The sequence below is a fragment of the Ambystoma mexicanum genome, chromosome 4q, assembly GCF_040938575.1.
Source record: "Ambystoma mexicanum isolate Mex_15411 chromosome 4q, UKY_AmexF1_1, whole genome shotgun sequence".
NCBI lineage: Eukaryota > Metazoa > Chordata > Amphibia > Caudata > Ambystomatidae > Ambystoma > Ambystoma mexicanum.
Window position 1 is genome coordinate 521175201 of NC_090928.1, and position 24883 is coordinate 521200083.

At 46.8% G+C, this 24883-nt stretch overlaps 1 protein-coding gene across 4 annotated transcripts in view; it reads left to right on the forward strand.

Annotated features, from left to right (window-relative positions):
- RALGAPA2 (Ral GTPase activating protein catalytic subunit alpha 2) overlaps positions 1-24883 on the forward strand; it is a 3672963-nt gene that overhangs the window by 2851156 nt on the left and 796924 nt on the right. The window lies entirely within an intron of this gene.

Below are 24883 nucleotides of genomic sequence, written 5' to 3' on the forward strand. Positions count from 1 at the left end.
CTCTGAGTGAGTTGTTTAATCTATTAAGGCTGGGGTGGCGGTAGAGGCAGCTAAGTGCTAAAGTTCTGACTCTCATGAAGAAAGGTGATCTGCATGGAGTGCTTCATGGGCTCTCAATAGCATGAAGGCCAAAGGTAATCCTTAATAGGATCACTCCAGATGTGATGCCACTAGGGCCAGGGGTTTGTGTGGCATTCATTCAGAACATCCGCTAGCTTACAAGTATGCCAGCTTGCTGTTGGTACTTTGGCAAAACGTTTTGGAAACCTATTTCGGAGTTTGACCAGGACCACTTCACTTGAGTGGCATGGTATATGAGAGCAGAGGTATTCAGCAAACCTGATGCAGATTATGCAGGACAAACGGTTGAAAGGCACTTCATTGATGGAATTTAGGCAGCTGAAGACTTCCCTATGCTTTGCCTTCTGAATCACGTACGTGTACATGGATGTACGATCTGTAATGAAACTGAATTGACTCTGTTGGAGCTATGTCTTCTGAAGCCACACTGAAGGTGCAGGATCCCGAATAGCAATTACTGTCTAGCACTGCCGAATAATTAATATGTGGATCTGCTAAAACGTGGGATCTTTCCCCCATTAAAGGTAAGATGCAATGGCTTATTCGTTTTTATCATATTATTATTATAATTGTTCTTTGATAACACATGTAATACCAGCAAGTGGTTTCTAGGCAAAGTATCAGGATTTCAACTTGTGTTGCGCTGTGTTTTCTTACTTCCAAGACAAATGTGTTGCCCTTGAGCTATCCTTCCTCCCCAACAGAAGAGGGAGACAGAACACTTCTGTCAAGGGTTTATCACAGTTTTAACAAAATAATGATCTGTCGGCTCGAAATAATGATTGCTTGTGAAAAAAGACACCTACTTTTAAATGAAATACAGTACCCCTAGCTGTATTTTATAAGGGGGTCACTGAGGAGTTCGGTGATCACATAGTCACAGAACCAACTACCTTTATAATGCCACATAATTCTGAGGTGACTTGCAATATCCCTATTACATATTACTGTATGTATTTTATTACTTATAATACACTGTGATGACCCTTTACACACCATCACTCCCGCAATACTTGGTCGTATACTCCTTCTGATGCAAAACATCTTCCAATTACTAATCTGTAGTGTACATGTACCATCTCGTCCCTAGAATTCAGCTAATTATATCGTGTTGCAAAGTTTGCTTGAGCAGTTTCCTAAAAATCACTTAAACAACTTTCTGGTTTATAAAAGGTGCTAACGTACCCGCTCTCATCTATTAAACCCACAGCTACAATGTTCTCATCAACTAATGAATGTGAATTGTTAACGATACCTAACAAAAAGGACATTTGAAAGCTAGTCATCCCTTTGTTTCAATTACAGCTGGTATTGCAACTTGCAATGTATTTTATACATATGGCGGGGGTTACTCTACTCCTTGTATGTGGCTGCACTGTGCTTCCTTTTATTGCTTGGTCCTTTGCTTACTCTAAACATGGGTCCCCAACCTTTTGTGCGCAATGAGCAAAATGTGTAATAAATCAAATGAAATGGTGAGCAACCTCCATTTTTCGACAGAACATACCTGTGCTCAGTTGGCAGAAAACATGATTGCAACACAATTTAGAAATGTAATAAACTAAAGACTGCTAATAGAACATTTTAATTTGCAGTACTTAACAGTTATTTAGAGCACGTGCAATTTTAATAAAATAAATTTACAGGGCCTTTAACTTATTTTGACATTAAGTGGTTGTATACAGGAAATGTTGAGGAAATTGACTGGTCAGTAGGAAATTGTTAGACAGATGCGACCAGTCAAGTTGTTCAAAAATATAGTAGGGCTAAATAAACATTACAAGGGGCTTCAGGTTCTCGAGCAAAATATTTTTCAGAAATTTACTGCAAATGTTTGGACAGTAAAATCACAAATGGAGCACTGATTTTCAGGTGTACTTTGTGATTCTTCCCAGGAATTTTCTGGGATCTTTAGTGGCAAATGGTGCATTCCTAAGTATACAAGACCAGTATTACTGTTCCTCAGTCATTGATTGCTGTATTATAGACAGTTTTTTCTTCAGGCATGTTGTGAAAGTTTTCATTTCTGATTGAACAGAGTGATCACTATCCTCTCGAGTTCATTTTCCACAAAGGTCCTCTGTGCGGCCCTCACGGCCCTGGCTTCTCATTTTATCTCTAAAACTCAGGACATCCTATCCTTGCTGTCTACCTCTCCCCCTCCTCCCGCTACTCACTGCTCTTCCTCTGGCTCTTCTTCGGCCACCTCTCCTCCTTCCTTCTCTGCTTTTCCCCTGTTCTCCCAAGACGAGGTTTCTAGACAAGTCCGATCTATGAAAGTCTCATCAAAACAGGTTCACCCCTGTTCCACCTAAACCATCAATGACAACATTGACACCCGGGATCCTCCTCTGGCTGATTTCTGCAACCACTCCTTCGCTACTGGAGGCTTCCCCTCCCCCTGATGCACTCCCTTGTGCACCCTCTTCTTAAGAAACCCTCTGCCGACCCTTGCTGCCCGGCTAACTATCGCCCAATCTCCATCACACCTTTCCTGGGCAAACTCCTGGAATAGCTGGCCATCTCCCAGCTTAATCTTCACACTGAATCTGTTGGTTGTCTCCATGATCAAAAGTAAATTATATATCCAGGATCAGCTTTCCTGCGCACACAATGTCTGACAATTCTTATAGAAAGAACAAATGATATGTAACACAATTATTGTTGTCCTCAGCAAAACTTTATTTGTTCATCATAAAGCAGTTGCTGAGAGTTGAATTTTCTGCATTCTCCTCAAGGTGATATACCTGATAATTAAATTCAATAAATTGTGGGTCCTTTGCCGAAGTGCTTTTTCTAAATAGGAGTTTGACTTGTATTCCTATTTCTTGTTATCCCATTATTTCTATCATGACAGGTGTTTCTCTGTCTGTGTGGAGACGGCTCTTCAGTGGATATATAGTATGTTTTTTGTGTCCTCGAAAATAGTTGGGTCTAATTCACCAGATTTGACCTGAAAGAGTATAGACATGTGTGTAAATGTATATTCAAAAGGAATCACATATATCTGGTAACACTTATCAGTGCTTCATAAAGACAAGTTGAATACTTACTCTCTGAGAATTCGATCGGTAGTTTATCTGGATTGTTCAACATTTTATAAGTGAGGCGGTCTTGTTGTAGTTGCTTTGTATAAAGCTTTGCCTTCAATATTGTTTCCTACAAAGATTTACATATATAAATATTACACTGTGGTCTGGTATGTTGCTGAATTAATCTAGGTTCATTACAAATATGTCTCCATGATCATCAGTCTGGCTTCAGAGCTGCCAGAAGCATGGAAACTGCTCTCCTGAACATCCGTGAAGACCTGCTCTCCAACCTCGATTCCAACACCCCTTGTGTCCTCACCTTACTTGATCTCTCTTCTGCCTTTGCCACGGTCAACCATATCATCCTGTTCAACTGTCTCTGTGATAACCTGGGTATCACTGATCGGGCCATGGCTTGGCTCACCTCTTTCCTCTCTGAACGACCCTCCCAGGTCCAACTTAGGTCCTTCCTCTCCGCTATCTCTGTCTCTACCTGTGGGGTTCCCCAGGGGTCTTGTCATGATGCCTGCCCCCGGGAAGCCAGACCAGGCCCAGCAACCCCGGAAGCAGGCATCATGCCATTTGAAGCATGCCCAAAAACCCCAGTTAGAGGCTGTTTGGATGCAGTCCTGGCGCATAAGGTTAAAGTCAGTCCTGGCGCCATAGGCGCCAGGCTCATTACAGAAAACTTACCTAATGCAGACCATGCTGCATACTCACCTGGTGCAGACCATGCTGCACGAAGCCACAAGCCAAATGGGGCTTAGGAGAACTATTTTACCTAAGGGACTACTTTTTTCTCGGGTAGGGGCTGTGGAAGAATACTTACCTGGGACTTCTTCCTAGGCTATTTAAACCACGCTCGGACAGCCACACGTGCTTCGCGTTATTCTGCATTCTGCAGCGTAACGCTCACCGTGCCTCCAGCATCTTCCAGTCTTCAGCCACGCCCGCTTCAGTCCTGGACCACCTGGAAATGAAAAGAAAGAAGGAGAAGAGGTTCAAACTTGAAACCTTACCTGAATTCTTGATCCATCGCGCCGTCGATCTTGAAGAAGGAGTCATCGCACGCGCATCGTCACGCACCTCGCAGCGCCGCGCTGTACTCACCATCCAGTGCAGCTTTTCCTCACTCCATCGCAGACTCTGCATTTTCCACGCCGCTCTCCGATATCTAAGGGGACAAGAAAAGCCAGGTGAGCACGGGAATGCAAAAGGGCAATACAAACTACCCCCAAAGACTTACCTGATTTACCGCAGGGGGTACTCACCTCATATCGGGTCGGCACAGTTAACCCTGCATCACCGCCGCACCCCGGCCCCTAAGGGGAAACCACTGAACAATACAAGCAACCCCCCAAAGACTTACCTGATTTACCGCAGGGGGTACTCACCTCATATCGGGTCGGCGCAGTTAACTCTGCATCATCGCCGTACCCCGGCCCCTAAGGGGAAAACCACTATAGACTTACCTGACTCTCACCAACTGCCCTTTGGACTCTTCGTGGTGGTTAAGTCGGCAACCTACAAGGAATCGGAAAGAGTGAAGATCAGACATTTGAACTCTTACAAAATATTGGATCCTAGAGTCAATACTGGAACTCGCCAATTCCTCCACGCCAGTGAAGTAACTGGTCGTCTTTGCGCCCCTGCGCTCGATGGAGGATGGAGAGCCCTCCTTTCTAAACCAACAGATAGATATTCATAAGAGCCGACAAACGAAGTAAGTGGGGGTGTCCAATCAGTCACCTCGGCTCTACGTGGCACCAGGCTGGTCCAGCTCAACGTCCCCGTGGGAACCAGGTGAGCGTAACAGGTCTAACCTCTATCCCTGGCTGTTCAACCAATACCTGGCACTTCTTGCCCACCACATTGCCGCTCACTGCCCCAACTTTCAGTGCTATACGGATGACAACTCCTTTTCATGCTCCCTTCTGCCACTGCTTCTCCTTCTCTCATCTCTGACTGTCTGTCTGCCATTCAGTAGTGGTGTGTCGCCAATGTTCTTTGCGTGAATGCCTGTAAGACCGAGATTCTCCTCCTCGGCACACCTGCTCCGTCCTTTCCTGTCACTCTCTGGCCGGCTTCTCTTGGCCCTCTTCCTGCTCCCACCTGTGAGACTAAAAACCTTGCGGTCATCTTAGACTACACGCTTTCCTTCTCTCCTCACAATTACCAGCTGCACCTCCTCAGAGGTATTATTCCTTTCCTCTCCTTCCCTCAGAAGCTCACTGTATCCAGAGCTCTGGTTCTCTCTAGACTGCTACTGCAACTGCCTCTTTATAAATCTGCCTGCCTCTATTCTCCACCCTCTGCAACTCAACCAAAACAGGACTGCAAGACTTGTCCTTGGCCTCAAGCCTAGGGATCGTATCTCTATAAGACTGAAATCTCTGCACTGGCTCCCAGTGGCAGGAAGGATTAAGTTCAAAACCCTCTGCATTGTCCACAAGGCCTTCTGGAGCCTGAAACCTCAATACCTTCAACTCTCGATTCCTAAATATCTTCCTTCTCGTGCTCTTCGCTCAACCACCTCCAACTCCCTCAGGGTCAATCGCTTCCCCAAGCAGCGAGTTGGTTTTTGATCTTTCTTCTGCTGGGGCCTCACTCTGGAACAGCCTCCCTGCCTCTTTGAAACTTGAGGAGAACCATTTCCGGTTCCAGAAGCACCTCAAGACCTTCCTCTTTGCTTCTGATTTCTCTCCTCCTCTCCCTTGCTGATCTCCTGGCTGAATCTAAAACTGCACTGGTTACCTGGCTACCCTCTGATCTCGTGCCCAGGAACCCTTCCCGCCAGTTGCACACCTGCACTGCCCCCCTGGCAATCCTTGCACTTGGGGACTGTTTCTGTATCCCTACAGTCCCTTCAAGCGCTTGACACCAGATGTCTGCACTTACCCTTGCACTTGCCACTAGCTGGCCGTACTTTTATTTACTGTCTTTATTTATTTTACTGTTTATCCTATGTACTGCACTACCCCCACCCCTTTCCCCACGCACTTTTTCCCCTTCCCCTCCTCCCCTGCACTTGCGCAATCTCAATGTCACCTGGCCTAGTAGGATCGCTGTCTGTCTTCCCTCTGTTCCCCTCCCTTGCCTCTTTGCGCCTTGAAACACTTGTGTATAGGCGCATTATAAATGCCATATCATATCAAAGATGATGTCCAACAGCCAGAGGGGCTGGTTTGGGATGCCTACGCTCAACAAGCAGGCACTGGAAAGAATGACTAATTCACAAGGAATTAAGATATTCTCTCAAAACTGTTGAACAGATCAGAGGCCACAAAACTTAAGTGTCAGTTTGAGTCTTTGGTTAAAACTATCCGGGACATAAATATTGGCAAACGGGGTCTCCCAGTTCAGGAGGTCCAGGTTATAGAAAGGAATGCGCCATGGTTCGATGCAGAATGTAGAATCTCGAAAAGAATATTTAAACATTATTATTTTTATTTATTTATAATTTATATAGCGCAAAACCACTGACCCTAAGGCTTAAGGGCGCTACAACAAACAAAACAAATAAGACGTTAGCAAAGAGAGAGGTCACGGATAATAAAAGTTATGCCAGAAGGGAGTGTCATGACCGCTGTCTCCAAGGAGTCAGACCCAGCCCAACATCCTTGGAAGCAGGGTCACAACTTCCATTCCAGGCACCAGCCGGTCCCCACAGGGGCCTTTTGGACCTTGTCCTGGCGCCAGTGGCGCCAGGCTCATAAGGGAACCCAGTCCCGGCACAGGAAGCGCCGGGCTCATATTGAGAGGAATGGTGCTTGGGTGGACCTACCTGCTGCAGACCATGCTGCTCACTTACTTGTAGGATGATATCCTCATCCATTCCTGGCTGGAACTACTTTACCTTCTGGGTGTGGCCAGCACCACTCCCTGGGACTGGATACTGGAACTGTTCTGGAAGCTGGAACTTCTTTCTTGTCTGGGCGAGGCTGTGGAAGGAGACACCTAAGCACTCCAGTGGCCTATTTAAACCACACCCGATCAGTGCAACGTGCTTCGCGTTATTCTGCACTAGCAGCAGGACGCTCACCGTGTCAGCTCCAGAGAATCTTCAGCTTCTGCATCTGTGAATAAGAAATCTTCAGTCTTACCTCCCGGAAGATCAGTCTTCAGTATTCAGCAGCGTCTGAAAGAGAATAAGGACACCAGGTTAGGACAAGACAAAACCAGCGCAGCACTTACCTCGTCCATCGGAGCATCCTGAGGCTGCGTGCCGCACTCTTCATACTCCGGCAATCCTGCGGAAACAAAGGACATTGGTTAGTGAACCTCCGTGATTATTCTGCTCACCTGTGCCACGTACGCCTCGATCTTCGTCAGGCGCTGTTTGTCCGCACCTGCTAAAACAAGAAGGACATCATTAGGGGCACAGTACGCCATCACTACTCACGTGCCTTCTAGCTGTCATCGGCTTGCCCATTCTCCGGCACGTACCTCGGCGTCCATCTCCACGCCGACTGCTACGGCTACCTGAAAAAGGGAAAAGAGACATTAAGAAGTGCATTTAACCTCGAAAGGGAAAAGAGACATTAAGAAGTGCATTTAACTTTGAATAACATTCTTTTACTTACGTGCCTTCACGAGCTCCGGCATTCTTCTCGCTTACCTTATCTACATACCGGACCTGCAATGGCGAGAGACATTTAAGGGGTCATATAAATAAAACTCCATATTCAAGCAATCACCGTTCGTGCAGCTAACGACGGCCTTGCTCCCTGACTTCATCCTCTGCAATCAAGAGGCTGGGCAATTAACCAGTGAAGCAACTGGCATCAGCACCCCTGCACAGACGCAGGATGGAGAGCTCCGCTTTCACCTATATAAGGTGAGCATATTCAGCCTACGAGTAACGTGGGGAGTCCAGAAAAGGGGAAGGTCAGATTGGCCAACCAGACATACATTAACCCCTTGTTCTCCTGCTTGCAGACACCTCACCCTCCAGGTCAAAATTACGGTTAGGAGAGGGTCTATCCAGGGTGTTACCAGAGGCCTGCGCGTGACCCTAGAAGACACTGAAATCTCCAAGCCCGGACCTGCGCCTCCGAGGGATTCAGGTGAGCGTTACAGGGAGGATCTCAGACGGAGGACAAGGAGATTAATTAAACAGATAGGTCTTAAGTCCTTTCCTAAACACTCTGTTAGAGCTTTCATTTCTAAGTTTAAGTGGAAGTTTATTCCACGCAATGGGAGCCGCAGAATAGAAGGCTCCACTCTTTGCCTGAGATAATCTGCAATTAGGAATGACAAGTTGAGAGAGACCATTAGATCTGAGACTATAGTTACTGGTCTTAGGTTTAAGTTCTTCTTTAAGGTAGTTGGGACCGGAATCTGTCAGGCAGTTGAAGGAGATGGACAAAAGGCGAAAGAGGATATGTTCCTTAATAGGGAGCCAGTGAAGTTCCCTTCTATATAGAGAGATATGGTCTGACCTTTTTTTGTCCATGACAACCCTGACCGCATTATTCTGCACTACCTGTCTATTCACTTCACATTTTGGAAGACCAATGAAAGACTACTGCAATAGTCTATCCTAGAGCTAATCAATGCACGGGCCAACGTCTCTCGACTAGTTTGAGAGAGGAAGGGGCGTGCATGAGAAAGTAATTTAATGTAGTATGAGGATGAGGAGACCAAATTACTGACCTGGGCTTTCATACTCAGATTACAGTCCAGGTAAATCCCCAATGTCTTAACCTTTTTCTTGGTCTTTATGACACAGTTGTCAATCACAAGCTGGGAGTATAAATCTTCCAATCTGTGAACTTTCGGATCAGTACCCACAAGCATAAGTTCAGTCTTGTTGGTATTAAGAGCCAATCCATTAACGCACATCCAACTCTGGATGAGCGAATATATCTGGTTGATTTTAGTTTCATCATCCGAGAAGATGCCCGTAAGAGGAATGATACACTGGGTATCATCAGCGTAATTAGTGAACTCAATGTCATTACTGTCCAAAAAATCAAGAAAGGGAATCGTAAAGATGTTATAGAAAATTGGCGAAAGACAGGCTCCCTGCGCGACTCCCTGCGTCAAGTCTATGGGGTTAGCTTCTGCAATGTTGCTGCTAACTCGCCATTGGCGCCCCATAAGAAAGGAGGTGTAACCCAGGTGGCCGCCGAGGTCGAAAAACCTGCCACCTCCCTCAGCCTGGAGCCAAAACTGAGTGGTCTACCAGGTCGAAGGCGGCAGATAAATCAAGCAACATCAGCATACAGGGGCTACCCTGGTCCATATGGCGAAGGAGCCTGGATTTTAAATCCAGCAAAGCAGTCTCAGTGCCGTGTTTTTCCCGAAAACCAGATTGTCTCTTATTTAGAATATCATTAGTTCTTAGATGGGAGAGTAGTTGGGTGTACGCAACTCTATCGAGAATTTTCAGTAAAAAAGGTGAGTTGGAAATAGGACTATAGTTCAGAGGATCGTCCGGAGAGAGATCAGGTTTTTTTTTTTAGAAGAGGAGTTACCCAAGAGTGTTTAATACAAGAGGGAACAACACTATCTCTGAAAGATGCAACTAGAAGATACATTGTTTTAGAGCAGTGATCCCCAACGTGTAGCTCGGGAGCAACATGTTACTCACGGCACCCATGATTTAACGAGTGGTGTGTACACGGCTGGTCAGATTTATAGTTTCTAAAGATACTCAAAAAAAGAATGTGGTGTGTAATTGCATATGTTGAGACAGGCATTATGCCATCTCTTTGGACAAGTAGTCCTTAGACCACCAGCCTCCCATCCCCCCCACACTCCCTGGTTTCCTTACTGAAAATGGCTAGTAAGGTATTCTCCAAATGTTTGCTGTTCAGACTGGAGATGTGGGCTCAAAGTAATATATCTTGAAGCCCTCGGTTTCAGGGGAGGGCTTAAGTACGCGGACCACTGCTTCACTCTGAGCACCATCATGGAGAAATATGGTAAGGTTAAGGGAGGAAGATTATTTGTAGCCTTTTTCAGATTTGGAGAAAGCATTTGATTTGATTGTTAGAATCATATTATGGCGTAATTTAAATTGTATTGGCGTCCTTAATGGTTTATTAAATCTTGTCTCATTGTAATACGCAGACATCTCTGCGTCTGTCCAATATACAAGGTAGGGGAATTATACATTGTTAACCCGCCAATAAAGGTGAAAATCAGGGATGTCTGTTGGCCCCAATGTATTCCTTTAAGACTTTGACTCTAGTACTTCTCTTAGTAAAGTTAATCCACCCTCTCTGAGGGGGACATTTTTTGGACTTGGCGCTGGCAGGATTTCAACAGTGCCTGATGTAAACAAATTACTATTTTGGGATCTATAGTTTGAAATTAAATATAATAAAAACTAAAATGATGGTGTTAACTAGGCATTTGGATTAATTAATTGGCTTGTTAGTTTAAACGTGTTAACAATAACTTAATTGGATTTGAACATTGGTCAAGTTAATAATGAAAAATGCGGCATGCATTTGCCTTATCTGCCCATTCTCCAAGTGTCAGATTGAGAGAGGATCAAACGATGACAATTTTTCAACTAGGACACTATATAATAAATATAGGTGACACTAAAAGTAATATTTCTGATAAATGTAAAGCATGGCGGCATCAAGCACAAACCTGACTTGTACAAAAAGCAGTGCATGCAAATTATTAATAAAGGAACGTTGGATATGCGTGCCACTTATTTGTCCATTATGCTCCTGCTAGCTGTACAAAGGAACATAATAAGACCATTTCCTTCAGTACACAAACATGGTTCAATTATTTTGCTAATTAATACATTTGTCAGCTGCGCAAAGTATCTGAAGATGACAGTGTTTTAACAATGACACTGCTTTAAAAAGTAAGGACATTTACTGAAAAATAATTTGCATGGTGACAACAAACTCATATCTTGCATCTTCAAAAATAAGCCAACTGGAACCACAGCAGGCTCATTGGCCAACATTCTCGCACAGTCCAAGACTCTGTCCTGGCTATAATGCTACTGAGATCTCATCCCTTCTAGGCCTCCACAACATGACCCATAGCAAATGGCGAGCAACAATTTAGGGTGCCGCGAGTAACATGTTGCTCCCGAGCTACACGTTGGGGTTCACTGCTCTAAAACAATGTATCTTCTAGTTGTTGCTAATACAAATAATTTAGAATCTGTTCAGATGAAAAAACACTAATATGCATCGCCTAATTTGTTGAAATCATATGTAAAGCAGTTTGATACAAACCCTTTAAAAACATTTTGCAATTTAAAATAAGTGCTAACATGCAGAATGATTCTAGCAGTGCACAAAAGATGCATACTACAATAAACAGTACAGTGTCAATCAATGGCTGTTAAATGTCAGAGTTATTTTAGAATACTGGTATCTGAAGGGTTAGTCCTGGCTCCGGAGGGAAGGGGGGCAGGAATTCTAGTTGGAATAGAAGGCATTGTGATGTCATACCCAATTGTAACAAGTAATTACAGTATTGATGTCATGTTCTAAAAACACTTAAGTAGTGATATCGCTACTATACTCTGGAAATGTACAGGCTCATAAACCGATATTGAATGCTTCCATAGATTATTTGTGTGGTATAATATAGCAGTAAATGTAGATTATAAGCATATTGCAAGACACCAAGGAGTTCCTTTACCAAATAGAAGAACATGGTTGTTGACCAAGGTACTATATAAGGTTATGAATGTCCTTGTGACTTGCAGAATGCTTTTATTGTATTGCAGGTGTTTTATTCTTTATAATGGGGTTACACTATCATCGCCCTTAATTATTCCCTCTTGCTCACCTTTAAAAAGACATATTCCAGGTGTTGAAATGTGAAATTAAATATAGAATTTGTTCCGTGGGAGAAACACCTGGATATGCAGCCTGTAATGTGTCACAAACTAATATTTGAAGCAGTTTAATTGAAATGCCATTTTAAAGTTTGTTTTATGGTTAAGAATAAGTGTGAAAATGCATATGGATTTACTCTACCAAATTCAAACACTGCACTAAATAAAAATGATACCATAAATGAGTCCTTATTTTGTCAATTAATGACTGTGAATTAACAAAGAAAAAAATGTCAAAGAAAGGAATCTGATAACCTAATTACAATTTGAATAATACATTTAAGTGTCAGCCGTTCTGCTCTGGTGCTGCCTTTTACCCTGTGTGCTGGCTCCAGAGGCATATATTGTGATGTCACACCTCAACTTTATTAATAATAGTGATGTCATTTGCTCTTTACCAGTATAGTGTGTAATGGGAAAATTAGGAACCGGTTCCTGATATATATTGCAGGCTGCAATGTATTATAAATGGTGTAATTTGTTAAGTGATGAGTAAGAAGCAGCAGCATCGTTCCGTATGCATCTCCGTGTACGAGGGCAAGGCCTCGTAGCTTCCTACAAGTAAAATGCTGCTGAAGGTACTTGTTTGAAGCTCTGTAAGATCTAGTTACTGCTGCACTTGTCAGAAGCTTTAAATGAAGTGTTATCAGCCACAGAAATTAATTAGCATCTCAATTAGGGAGGACTCTGGACTCTAAACCCTAATGTCTGTTGGTAGAATGTTGAAGGAGGAATCTCATCTGACACAAAAGGCCCCCAACAGAAGATACTTGGGCTGAGTGAAAGACAATGTCAGAGGTTTTGTTACCATGGGGATCAGAAGCCCACCGAGCCACTCAAGGGGTTTGCTCTGTAATAACTAGGAAAAGATGACAAATTCCACTGTTCCCAAATAGATTTTGGTATTAAAATGCTTTCAGAAAAGTGACAAAGGCCAAAAACATAGGTGACAATAAATTCTTGCTCTACTACGTAAAATGCTTCATAGTTGCAAGGTTGCGTTCCTGTGGATAAAAGGTTCTCTCTCGATACTACCAGCGAGTTACCTGAGCCTACGTATATTAAAAATATTCAGACGATTTCTGAGAGCAGCCTCTCAAACAAATTCCCGGATGGGCGATGTACCTGGAGTGGACACAGTAGCACTTGTCAAGTTGTTAAAAACCCTTTTCAGTGGATTGCCTTTCTGCTGCAGATTTCTCATCAGATAGATATCCTCACACAGCTCTGCTGCTCGGAACCTTCTTCGACAGGGGGCGTAGTGGACCTCGACTCAGCGTCGATCCGCCTTGCTCGGTGCTCAATTGTCGGCTCCGGACATGACGTTGGGCATCGTATATACAAACTGCATCACTACACCCCTTAACTCAGTTCCTTTTTTTCCACACACTCGACACGCTGCTTCTGAGGAACATAGCAATTTACTCTTGAGTCCTTGACTCTATGCAACCATTTTTTGTGTTTTTCTTTTCCGCAAGATGTCCACGACCCGGATTTCAGGGTTCAAGCATTGCACTAACTGCGACTCCAAGATGTTGGTGACCAACCCACACAACATCTGTGTCTGGTGCCTCGGCATGGGTCACGACACAAACTTGTGGTGGGCCGAGCACCGTCAATCTCGTGAGCAGTTAACCTTTTGGTCCTCAGAGGCTGAAACGGAGGGACCTACCCCTGAGAAGGAGAGTAGACCTCAGCGCAAGACAAAGCGGTCTTTCTCATGGAGCCACTTTTTTTCATCATCCTCTCATAAAATTAAGAAGTGTCACCATCATCGACGCAACTGTGGCTCCCCGTCAGAACAAGGTAAGACGACAGGAGTGGGAGGAATTCAGTTTGCAGATGCTTGCGATGTTTGACAAGGTGGATGTACGTGCGGGTGCGCCCCGAAACAGCAGGTCCCAGTGGCTTCAGCAGTTCTCGGTGACCCCCAACTCCAAGCAAGCACCGAGACTGGCGCCCTCAGCTTCAGGAGAGCCTTCATGCTTGGCACTGAAGAAGGCAATTTAACCTTTGAAACCGGGTCCTTCCCGTGAGTCACAAGACTCTACACCTCTCGATGCACCCTCGGTGCACAAAATTCAGTCGACACTGACAGCCACTCCTTCGACATCGAAGGATAAGCCATTGATGCTGACTATCGTGATCGATCCTTCGTCCTGCTCTCTCGGACCGATTTCTTCAGCGCCAATGACTGGGACGATCACGGCGTCCCCACATGTTCAGGAGCTGGTGGAGTTGATTATTTTGATGATCAGGCAGACATGGCATTGGCTCAGGGGCTGCCTGATGCCAGTGGGGTTGACACATCGCTGGATGTGGAGGTACAACCGTCTGAGCCATACACCCATGGCCATGCCAATTTCAGATATGTGGTAGCCAGATTGGACACTCTGGGGCTGACTGCTTCCCCAATTCCAGTCTGAGGGTATGAGTTAACCAATATATTTATGAAAGTCCCACTGTGGAGAAACATGCCACTGAATCCGGCTATAGCCGACCCATTCACCTCCTTTTGGCAATGGCCCTGCTCTATTCCCCCTCCCAACTCCCCTGTAACTGGCAAGTACAGGCCAGCAAGACGGGGATCTGTCCTTTTTGTCCTCTCATCCTTCCTTGGAGTGATTAATTGTACAGGCAACCTCGAATCTGCCTCCTTGCCAAGAAGACTTTCACCTCTGAAGGCCACTAATACTTCATGTGGGTTTGCTAAATATTCATTTGGCCTTTGGAAGGCAATAGAGCACCCAGCCTAGTATATCCCTCAAGGGGAGCTGCAAGATGGTTTTACACAGTTGGTGGGCAACGGGAAGCAGGTAGCCAGGCAGTCACTGCAGGCGTACTGCATTGGCCGGTTAATAGGGCCGGCCGTGGTGCTTAGGAGACGGGTCTACCTGCACTCCTCAGGGCTTTACACTAATGTCCAGAATAGCTTAATGGACATGCCCTTTGATGGGGAATTCCTCATCGGTCCACAGGCCGGCAACTCCCAGGAAATGTTCAGTGAGTCAAAGCTTGCAGCAAAATTGCTGGGCCTTGCTGCGCAGCTGGCCATTTAGCTGTGCCTTCTAGGGGGCAAGGGCTACAGACGTTACGTCCTTTACGGCAGGAAGGTGCAGCTCGTGCAAGCCAGGCAGGGGCATAAGTGTTTCTCGGGCTCCAGAAGGGGCAAAGGGGCTTCCAGAGGCCAGCAGGCAGCAGCGGCGCGGTCCTCGAAGCTGCTTTGATTTTCCCTTCCCACAACTCACTGGTTGGAGGACGGCTGTCCAAGCATTGGCCCCAATGGCAGGAGATTACCTCTGTCGCCTGGGCCCTGTAGCTTGTGCGGTGGAGTTATTGTCCCACCTAGAGGACACCTGCTCACTGCTTCACAAGCTGGATTTCTCCCTGAACTTGCAGAAGTCCCACATGACCCCCATCCAAAGGCTCCAATTCATCGGGGCAGTCCTAGACACTCTGGTAGGGAAGGCTATCACACCCAAGGAGAGAGGGATCAGCATTACGCAGATGGTGACCTTACCCGCTGCTTCCTTCCTCCACCTCTTAGGTTTCATGATGACCTGTATTTTTCTAGTGCCTGAGGCCAGCCTGCGAAAGAGATCTTTACGGTGGCTTCTACAGGGCCAGTGGGCCCAGTACCTCAGAACCTTCAAGTACCTCCTTGGGGTGTCTAGGTCAGTGGTCAGCGACCTGTCTTGGTGGCCAGCGGCAGTAATTAACTGGTGGGGGAACCCTTCTGGCCTCAGGCCCGAGTGTTCACTGATGCTTCTGTGGTGGGTTGGCGCGCTCACTGCGAGGACTTGGCAGGTAAGCGGGCTTTAGTCAGCGATGGAAGCCAGGTGGCACGTCAACAGGCTGGAGTTTGGAGCGATCAGGCTTGCCCTGAAGGAGAAGCATGTCCTGATCCTGATGGACAATACGGTGGCCATGCACCATCTGAACAAGCAAGGTGGTGTGCGCTTCCTCTGCCTCTACAGAGAGGTGATACAGCTGTGGTTCTGGCTGTTAGAGAACCAGATCTCCGTCTCAGCAGTTCATCTGACCGGGGCAGATAACAGATTGGCGGATGCTCTGTGCAGGCAGAGCATGGTCTCAAACAAGTGGAAAGTGTGCCAGGAAGTCCTGGAAGGGATCTTTTCTCTCTGGTGTACCCCAGCAGTGGATCTGTTTGCCACAGTCCAACAGGAAGTGCAAGCAGTTTTGCTCAAGGGAATTCCAAGCTAACGGTGCGCTAGAGGATGTGTTTCTAGTGCATTGGGCCTTTCCCTCTACACTACGCCTTCCCTCAGATCCCTGTCATTCCTTAGGTTCTCAGGAGGTTGAGGCGGTTTTGAGCAACCATGACCTTGATTGACATGGTACTTCGACCTCCTTTATCTGACCATCTGCCCACCTCTCCAGTTGGCTCGCCGCCTGGATCTCCTAACCCAGTCGCAAGGTTGGGTGCCCCACCCAAACCCAGAGTGCCTCAACCGGCATGCGTGGCTCTTAAGAGGTTGATGCATGAGGACTGAGGCCTCTCTGAGAAGGTGCTCAAGGTGTTGCTGGCTGCACACAGACGATCTACAAGATCTCTGTATGTGTGCAGGTGGACATTTACCCTCTTATCTCTTGCCCAACCACTACAGTGATGGTGTTCCTTCTGTCACTGGCCTCTGCAGGCCTTCAGAGTAACCACAGTCAAAGGATATTTGGCGGTTTTGTCTGTGTTCAAGAGGTATCCGGATCAAGGTTCTTTTTACGATGGCAGTTCTGGCCCAATTCCTGAAAGGCCTTGTGAATAAGTTTCCGCTGGTTCCTTTTGTAGTCTCAGATTGGGATTAAAATCTGGTTCTTACTTTCCTGAAGGCGGCTCCCTTTAAGCCCTTACATTCTTGCTCTTTGCTGCTGCTTACGCTGAAGACAACCTTCTTGGTTGCCATTACTTCTGCGAGAATGTTTCGTTTAAGGTAAGGGTAGGATTCCTTCCAAAAGTGGTGTCCGAATTTCACCTTTCACAAGCAATAGATCTGCCTATATTTTACCTACCTCTGCACCCTTTTAAGGAAGAGGAGCGCTTCCATCAGTTGGATCCCAAAGGGGCCTTAAATTTTAATGTGGCAAGGACAGCTGAATATAGGAAGATGGATCAGTCCTTAGCCAGGAAAGGTCTGACTGTTGCCAATCAAACTCTTTCCCGATGGATAATCTTATGCATTGCAGAATGTTACCAATCGGCAGGCAGGGAACTGCCTCCTGGTATCAGAGCCCACTCAACCAGAGGGGTCCCCGCATCTACAGCCTTGCAAAGGGGAGTTCTGGTTAGAGACATTTGCTGGGCGCCAGCTTGGTCCTGACTCAATTCTTTTACAGGGCACTATAACCTGCATGTCGCCCGTGGGGTTGACGCACGCTTTGGTAGGGCGGTGTTACAAAACATATTACTGTGAGTTTTGCGCCCGCCTCGATTGTTCCACTGCTTTGGGAGTCTATCTTATGAGGAATCTGCAGGGGAAAGGCAATCCATTGAAGGAGAAATTAATGTTCTTTCTAAAGATCCTTCTCCCACAGATTCCTCATCACCCCTCCCTTCCATCCCCACTCAGAAAGCTTTAGCGGTTGGTGCATGCCTACTTTGGAAGAGAGGACACTTGGTGATGGTCCTAGAGCGTTTGTTTCTGTTTAGCAAGCCGTATGTCTTTGTCGCTCTCTGGTTTAAAAAAAAAAGGATTTTTGGCTAAGGGGAAAGATTTTCCACTAATTTTTCATATCCCTATGGGATCCTTGCTTGTTAACCCTCTATTGGCTTTTTGTCCTTCTTCTTTTCGGTCGAGCTCCGGGGGAAAAAGGCGGAATTGAGGTAAGGGGCATAGTGATGCAGTATATACTCGATGCCCAACATCACATCCGGAGCCAACGATCAAGCACCGAGCAAGACAGATCGACAGCCGAGTCAAGATCCATTACACCCCTCGTCAAAGAATTTTACGAGCAGCAGTTCAGGATGAGATATCTATCTGATGAGGAATCTGCAGGAGAAGAATCCATAGAACATTACAGTGAGTAATTTCTCCTTTTCAGGTGCCATATGATATGTGAGATCCACATAGAGTCCAGACACACAATGAGTATAAACCGTCTTTATTCAGAACACAAAAGAAAAGAGAACTCACCTAGAGCTTAATCAACTTAAAGGTAATTGAAGTCTTTCTAAGCCCACATGAAGAAAAAGTCTCCTCGTCCAAGTTCATAAAGATTTTGGGGTAACTTCCCAGCACTCAGTGTCTTTTATTTTGTTGGTTTCCACAAATGTTATCCCGGTTGTCTCTCAAGAAGTGATTGGGGATTATCACCCCCAGTCCAGTCCGTGGCGCTGTTGCTGCGTCTCGGCCATGAGGTGTAATAATAGTTGTAGCTTGGCGTCTCTGTGCAGGGTCAGCCAGCTCAGCCTTCGTGCCCCATTTTCCATAGAGGGCCCTTCAAGGGTTTTATTAACATAATTACCCAGAAACCTGCTTTCGAAGGGATTGTGTCCTCTGACGTATTCCTTATCTTTGATAGATCATCTCCCAGCTTGCTGGCCTCGACATTTTTTTTCAGTAGAGGGCGCTGGGCGCTGCGCGTCGACGTCGCTCGAGCCGATGTCCCTCGACAGCCTCCGTATCGGCGCCGACGTCATCATGCGTATAAATAGACTCGCACAGCGTCCGTTGCTCAGTTCCGTTTTTCCGCGCTTCGTGGGGCCTCAGAATATCGTTGCTCAGTTCTTCAGTACAAATATATCAATATATTCCTTGTGAATACCGACTCGTACTCGATGGCTTCCTCACCCGAACCGACGACTCCACGGTCTGGCTTCAAAAAATGTCGAAACTGTGGAAAGAAAATGTCGTTGACGTATCCTCACAGGATCTGTTTGTGGTGCCTGGGAATCGAGCACCATTGTTCGGAGTGCGAGGACTGCATGTCCATGACGGCGAAAGCCTTGAAGGAGCGTAAGGGGAAGCTCGAGAGAGGTAAGGCAGTTAAAACTTCTTCGAAAGTTTCCTCGGCGGAGTCGAGACATTCGCCTCCTCGCTATCACAAAAGACATTCTCGTTCTAGGTCTCGAAGCAGTTCCCATCACTCTTCGAGATCTAGGAATTCAAAAAAGAGACGTTGAAGATCCCTCTTCCTCGTCTTGGTCTTCTTCCATTTCCCCAAAAAGGGTCTCCTGCCCCACAAAACATAGCTCTCAGGCTGAGTGGGAGGAATTCAGGAAAAAGATGCTAAGCATCTTTGAGAAAGTGGCCTCAACCCCCTCGAAGACTGCTGAGGGTGATACCCTGGGTGAAAGACCCGGCAAATCAAAAAGCCGCTAGTCGCAGTACCCGGCGAAAGAAGCCACTCGAGAGCGTCGCAAATCCTCGAGTAAAGGCAAAGCTGCGTCTTTCGACGCCGTCGTCTAAGATCCCTTCGACACTTAGAGGCGTCGTCGACGCCGTTATCGAAGGGTTCTTCGACGCACAGGTCAGTCGAGTCGATGCCGTCTTCGACGCCGAGAAAGGATAAACCCACGGCCACCTAACAGCCAGAGGCCATACCCAGAGCCTCGAGCACGAGAATGTCGTCAACAACCTCGAGTAGAATCCCGATACTCTCAAGTTCATCAAGGCCTCTACCACCTTTCTCGACGCCTTTTTCGATGGTTTCGAAGCCTTTAACGTCCGCGTCGACGACATCGACGTTTTCTCAGCCAATCATGACAAATTTGGCTCCTTCTGCTCTGGAAATGGGATTTATACCATTTTCAAGACCTGATCACTCCAGGGTCTTATCTTCTATTTATGAAGAAGGGGAGGATTCGAATCAGGAAAGACCTTTTGAGTTGCAGGGATCTGCAACTCCTGCACCAGAGGAATTTACCTCTGAGGAAGGTAGGTTGAAAGACCTCCATGAAGCCCTACAGAAAGCAAGTGGGTTGGACACTTCCCCAGAAGTGGAATTTGCCACACCAGACCCAGGGGAACATGCTGAAACCCCTTCTAGAACCTTGATGGCAAGGATAATAGAGTTTATGGGATGGTCCACACCCTCACCTGCTTTTCAGCAAGACGACCTCAGACATCTTGGTCAAAGGTCCACAGGAGGATCCTGTGGTGCCATTTCATGCAGCATTACAAAGGAGAATATTGGCAAACCTGGGAAACACCTGAGGTAATCCCGGCAGTTAACAAAAAATTATCAGCTAAATATCAGGTGCCTTCTGCTGACCCTGAATATTTATCCAAACATCCAACTCCGGAGAGTCTGGTTGTTCAGGCAGCTACTTCAGCAGGTAGCAAATCGGCTTACCCTACTGTTCCACAGGACAGGGATGATAAGAGATATGACTCTATGGCCAAAAAAGTATTTTCCGCATGTAGCATGGCGTTGAAATCCATCAATGCTACTTGTACGCTCGCAAGGTTCAGCCACACACTTTGGGAGTGTGCTTCATCAGCGACTGACTGCCTCCCGGAGGGAGAAGAAAGGGAAGCGTTTCTAGACATCATTAAGGATGGTAAGGAAGCAATGTGTGAATCCCTTCAGACTGGCATCGATTCTGCTGACAGTATCAGCAGGGCCATGCCGGCAAGTACAACAACCAGATTTGCTTGGTTGCGAAAGTCTGGTTTTGCTACAGATGTGCAAAGCAGACTCTTGAATATGCCCTTTGACGACTCTTCTTTGTTTGGTAAGAAGGCGGATGACAGTTTAGAAAAACTACAAACATCAAAGGCAGCAGCAAAATCCTTAGGAGCTGCAATCCGTCAGACACCATATCGCCCCTCAGGAACCTCTTGGAGAGGTAAGTCCTTTCGCTTCTATTCCGCATTTGGAAAGGGCAGAGAACAGCCGGTTCAAAGGGGTCAGAAGAAATTCACCCGAGGTGGACGGGGTAAGAACACAAAAGCTGCTGCAGCAGATGCCTCTTTACCCTCGGCATCTGCATCAGCCGCCTCCAAACCGCTATGAGGACTCTCTTCACAAAACACTAGTAGCGGGCAGGTTAACTCAACATCTGACGGAATGGCTTGCTATTATGTCAGATGCTTGTGCATTGGAGACAGTTTCCCAAGGTTACTGCCTGCCTTTTCTACGCATCACTCAGAGTCATCCACCGGGGAACAGCTCTCTGAAAGCTCCAGATCCGCTCCTCTTGCAGGAAATTGTAGACCTGCTAGAGAAAGGTGCCATAGAACCGGTACCTGTAGCGGAGAGGAACAAGGGCTGGTACTCCCCCCTACTTTCTCATACCGAAGAAAGACGGAGGACTGAGACCTATCTTGGACTTACGAGAATTGAACAAGTTCCTCAGGACGGACAAGTTCAAGATGGTAACTCTCTCTCAGATCCTTCAAGCCCTTCAGCTCCAGGACTGGCTGGTATCTCTGAACCTCCAGGATGCTTATTTCCATGTGCCAATCCATCTCAAACACAGGAAATACCTGAGGTTCGCAATTGGCGGCTCTCATTATCAATTTCGAGTTCTGCCATTTGGGCAGACCTCCGCCCCGAGGGTCTTCACCAAGCTCATGTTGGTAGTGGCTGCAAGTCTAAGGAGGGAAGGGATCCACGTCTACCCCTACCTGGACGATTGGCTGATCAGAGCTGTATCTTCGGAACAAGCTCAGATCCAGCTAGATTATGTCTGCCACTTCCTTCACAAACTGGGCTTCTCCCTCAATTTAAAGAAGTCACAGATGATACCATCACAGAGACTCAAGTTCATTGGAGCGGCCCTGGAGACTTCCCCGAGAAAAGCCTCGCCACCAGAGCTGAGGGCTCAAGATATTCTGCAGATGATCACCAAGTTTCAAAATGCCCAACGTCTCCCAGCCTTCGACTTTTTGAGGTTGCTAGGCCTCATGGCATCCTGCATCTTCCTTGTGCCAGAGGCTCGCCTGAGAATGAGATCGCTTCAGTGGGCACTGAGAACTCAGTGGTCGCAATTCTCAGGGAGAATGACAGACCTCCTTCAGATTCCGGACAAGGTGGCTCGAGACCTTCAGTGGTGGGCCTGCCAGAAAAACATCTTGAAGGGGGAACTGTTTTGGCAACCATGGCCGGAGAGAACAGTAGTCACAGATGCCTCACTCCGGGGTGGGGAGCCCATACCAACGACTTGACCATCAGCGGTCGTTGGTCTCCATCGGAGTCCAGACTACATATCAACCTGTTAGAGCTGAAAGCAATCAGACTAGCGCTGAAAGCTTTTCTGCCATCTGTACAAGGGAACAATATCCTGATAATGACGGACAACACAGTGGCCATGCACTATCTCAACAAAAGAGGAGGCGTAGGATCACTGCCACTGTGCAGAGAGGCAATGCAGCTCTGGTTTTGGGCAATTCAAGAAGGAATCTCTCTATCGGCAGTCCACCTAGCCGGAGAGAAGAACTTGACGGCGGACGCTCTGAGCAGGCAGGGCACAGTCTCCCACGTGTTGGAACTAGCTCAGGAAGTCCTTCAGGAGATCTTCGCCCTTTGGGGAACCCCTCAAGTGGATCTGTTTGCCACCAGTACCAACAGAAAGTGCGATCTGTTTTGTTCAAGGGAATTTCCCCCGAGAGGAGCTCTAGGGGACGCGTTCATAGTGGACTGGGAGTTTCCACTCCTGTACGCGTTTCCACCAGTCCCTGTCATTCCTCAAATGATCAGGAGGTTGAGAAGATTCCGGAGAACCATGATCCTAATTGCCCCAGACTGGGCCAGGAGAACGTGGTACCCGGACCTTCTGGACATGTCCATCTGCCCTCCAATTCGTCTTCCACTCAAGGAGAATCTTCTCTCACAGAAGGGAGGTCAGGATCTCCATCCAGACATCAGAACCCTCAGCCTTCACGCCTGGCTTCTGAACGGTTGAGATACAAGGATTGGGACCTCCCTGATGACGTCATGGAAGTGTTGCTTTCGGCCAGAAGGCCAGCAACAAAGTCTTTATACCGCTGCCGTTGGAACAAGTTTTGCAGCTGGTGTAGAGAAGAGAATATCAACCCCTTTTCATGTGGTACACCAACAGTGTTGTCCTTCTACTCTACTTGGCAAATTCAGGCCTTCAAGTTGGCACTATGAAGGGCTATCTCGCAGCGCTATCGATCTTCAAGCGCACTGCGGAGGAGCCTTCGTATTTCAAATTACTCTTAGTAATACAATTTCTAAAGGGATTAACTAATGTCTACCCTCCAAGACCTTTCCAGGTTCCTTTATGGGACTTAAATTTAGTCTTAAATTTCCTGATGGGTACTCCTTTCGAACCACTCCACTCTTGTTCGCTAAGATTTCTCACCCTTAAAATTGTCTTATTAGTGGTTTTAACATCTGCTAGAAGGGTGAGCGAATTACAAGCTCTATCTTGTAAACCCCTTCATACAATTTTTCGTAAAGACAAGGTTGTCCTACAGGTGAAGCCTAATTTCCTCCCAAAGGTGGTTTCTGAATTCCACATCACTCAGAAAATTAATTTACCTTCATTCTATCCGCCTCCCCATCCGGGGAAAGAGGAAGAAAGGCTACATAGGCTGGACCCAAGGCGGGCTTGAAGCTTTTACATCAGCAGACTTGCTAGGATTAGGCAAGCAGACCAACTGTTCGTGGGTTACTCAGGGCACAAGTTGGGACTACTGATAACAAAACAAACCATTTCGAGATGGATTATTTTGGCCATCCTGGAATGTTACAAACTGGCAGAGAAAGACCCTCCTCAAAATCTTAAGGCTCATTCAACCAGGGGTATCGCAGCCTCATCGGCCCTCCAAAGAGGGGTTTCGGTTCGAGACATATGTGCGGCTGCCACATGGTCTTCCGCCCATACCTTCACAAGATTTTACATCCTGGATTCCTCCTCTAGTCAAGAGACTAGGTTTGGCAAAGCCGTATTACATTTGGTTCATTCCTGAAAGGAAACATGGCGTTTTACTCCCACCTCCAATTGCACACCACTGCTATGGGAGTCTATCAAAGATAAGGAATACGTCGGAGGACACAATCCCTTCGAAGAACAAGTTACTTCTTACCTTGTAACGTTCTTTCGATGGGATGTTCCTCCGACGTATTCCTTATCACCCCTACCATCCATCCCCGCAGTAATACTTCCCTTGTGATTGCAGCTTGCGCTCCTTCAAGGTCAATAACCAATTCATGTAAAACAACTGTTAACGTCAAAAAACGGAACTGAGCAACGGACGCTGCGCTGTCTATTTATACGCGTGGTGACGTCGGCGCCGATACGGAGGCCGTCGAGGGACATCGGCTCGAGGGACGTCGACGCGCAGCGCCCTCTACTGAAAAAAAAATTCCGAGGCCAGCAAGCCGGGAGATGATCCATCAAAGATAAGGAATACGTCGGAGGAACATCCCATCGAAAGAACGTTACAAGGTAAGAAGTAACTTGTTCTTCTACCCTTACCACTATGTCCCATCCCCTTTCTTCCATACTGCATGGGTGTCTCTCGCTAGGGACGGGTGACGGCACTTTTTTCACCAGAAAAAACCTTCTTCCCCTTTAAATTTAGAGGCACGCAGGGCACGGCCCTAGAAGCATGCGCTCCCCTGGCTCCGCCCACCAGCGCCACTCCTCTTCAGTCCCCATTGAAGCGTCAACAATATTAACATTGCCCTATGACACCATTATTATTAGGCGGGATGATGCTGAGCCTTTCTACCATAAGGGACATAGAGCCGATAGCCTCTACCCCTTGATGAAAAACTAAAGGCAGGCTTAGCCGTCTGTTGCACCAGAGATACGTCGGCCGAAAAGATTCTCACAGTCGAAAGCAGTTTATTTTGGACACTTGGTGAGAACCCTGAAGTATGCAAGTAAGACCGCCTCCTGAGCACTGTGGGCGACCCCATTGATCTTCCGACGCAGTCTGACATTGTCCAGGATGTGGCTGGCCTGGTAGACACTGTGGCCATCGGCACCACTGAATTAATAGTTACC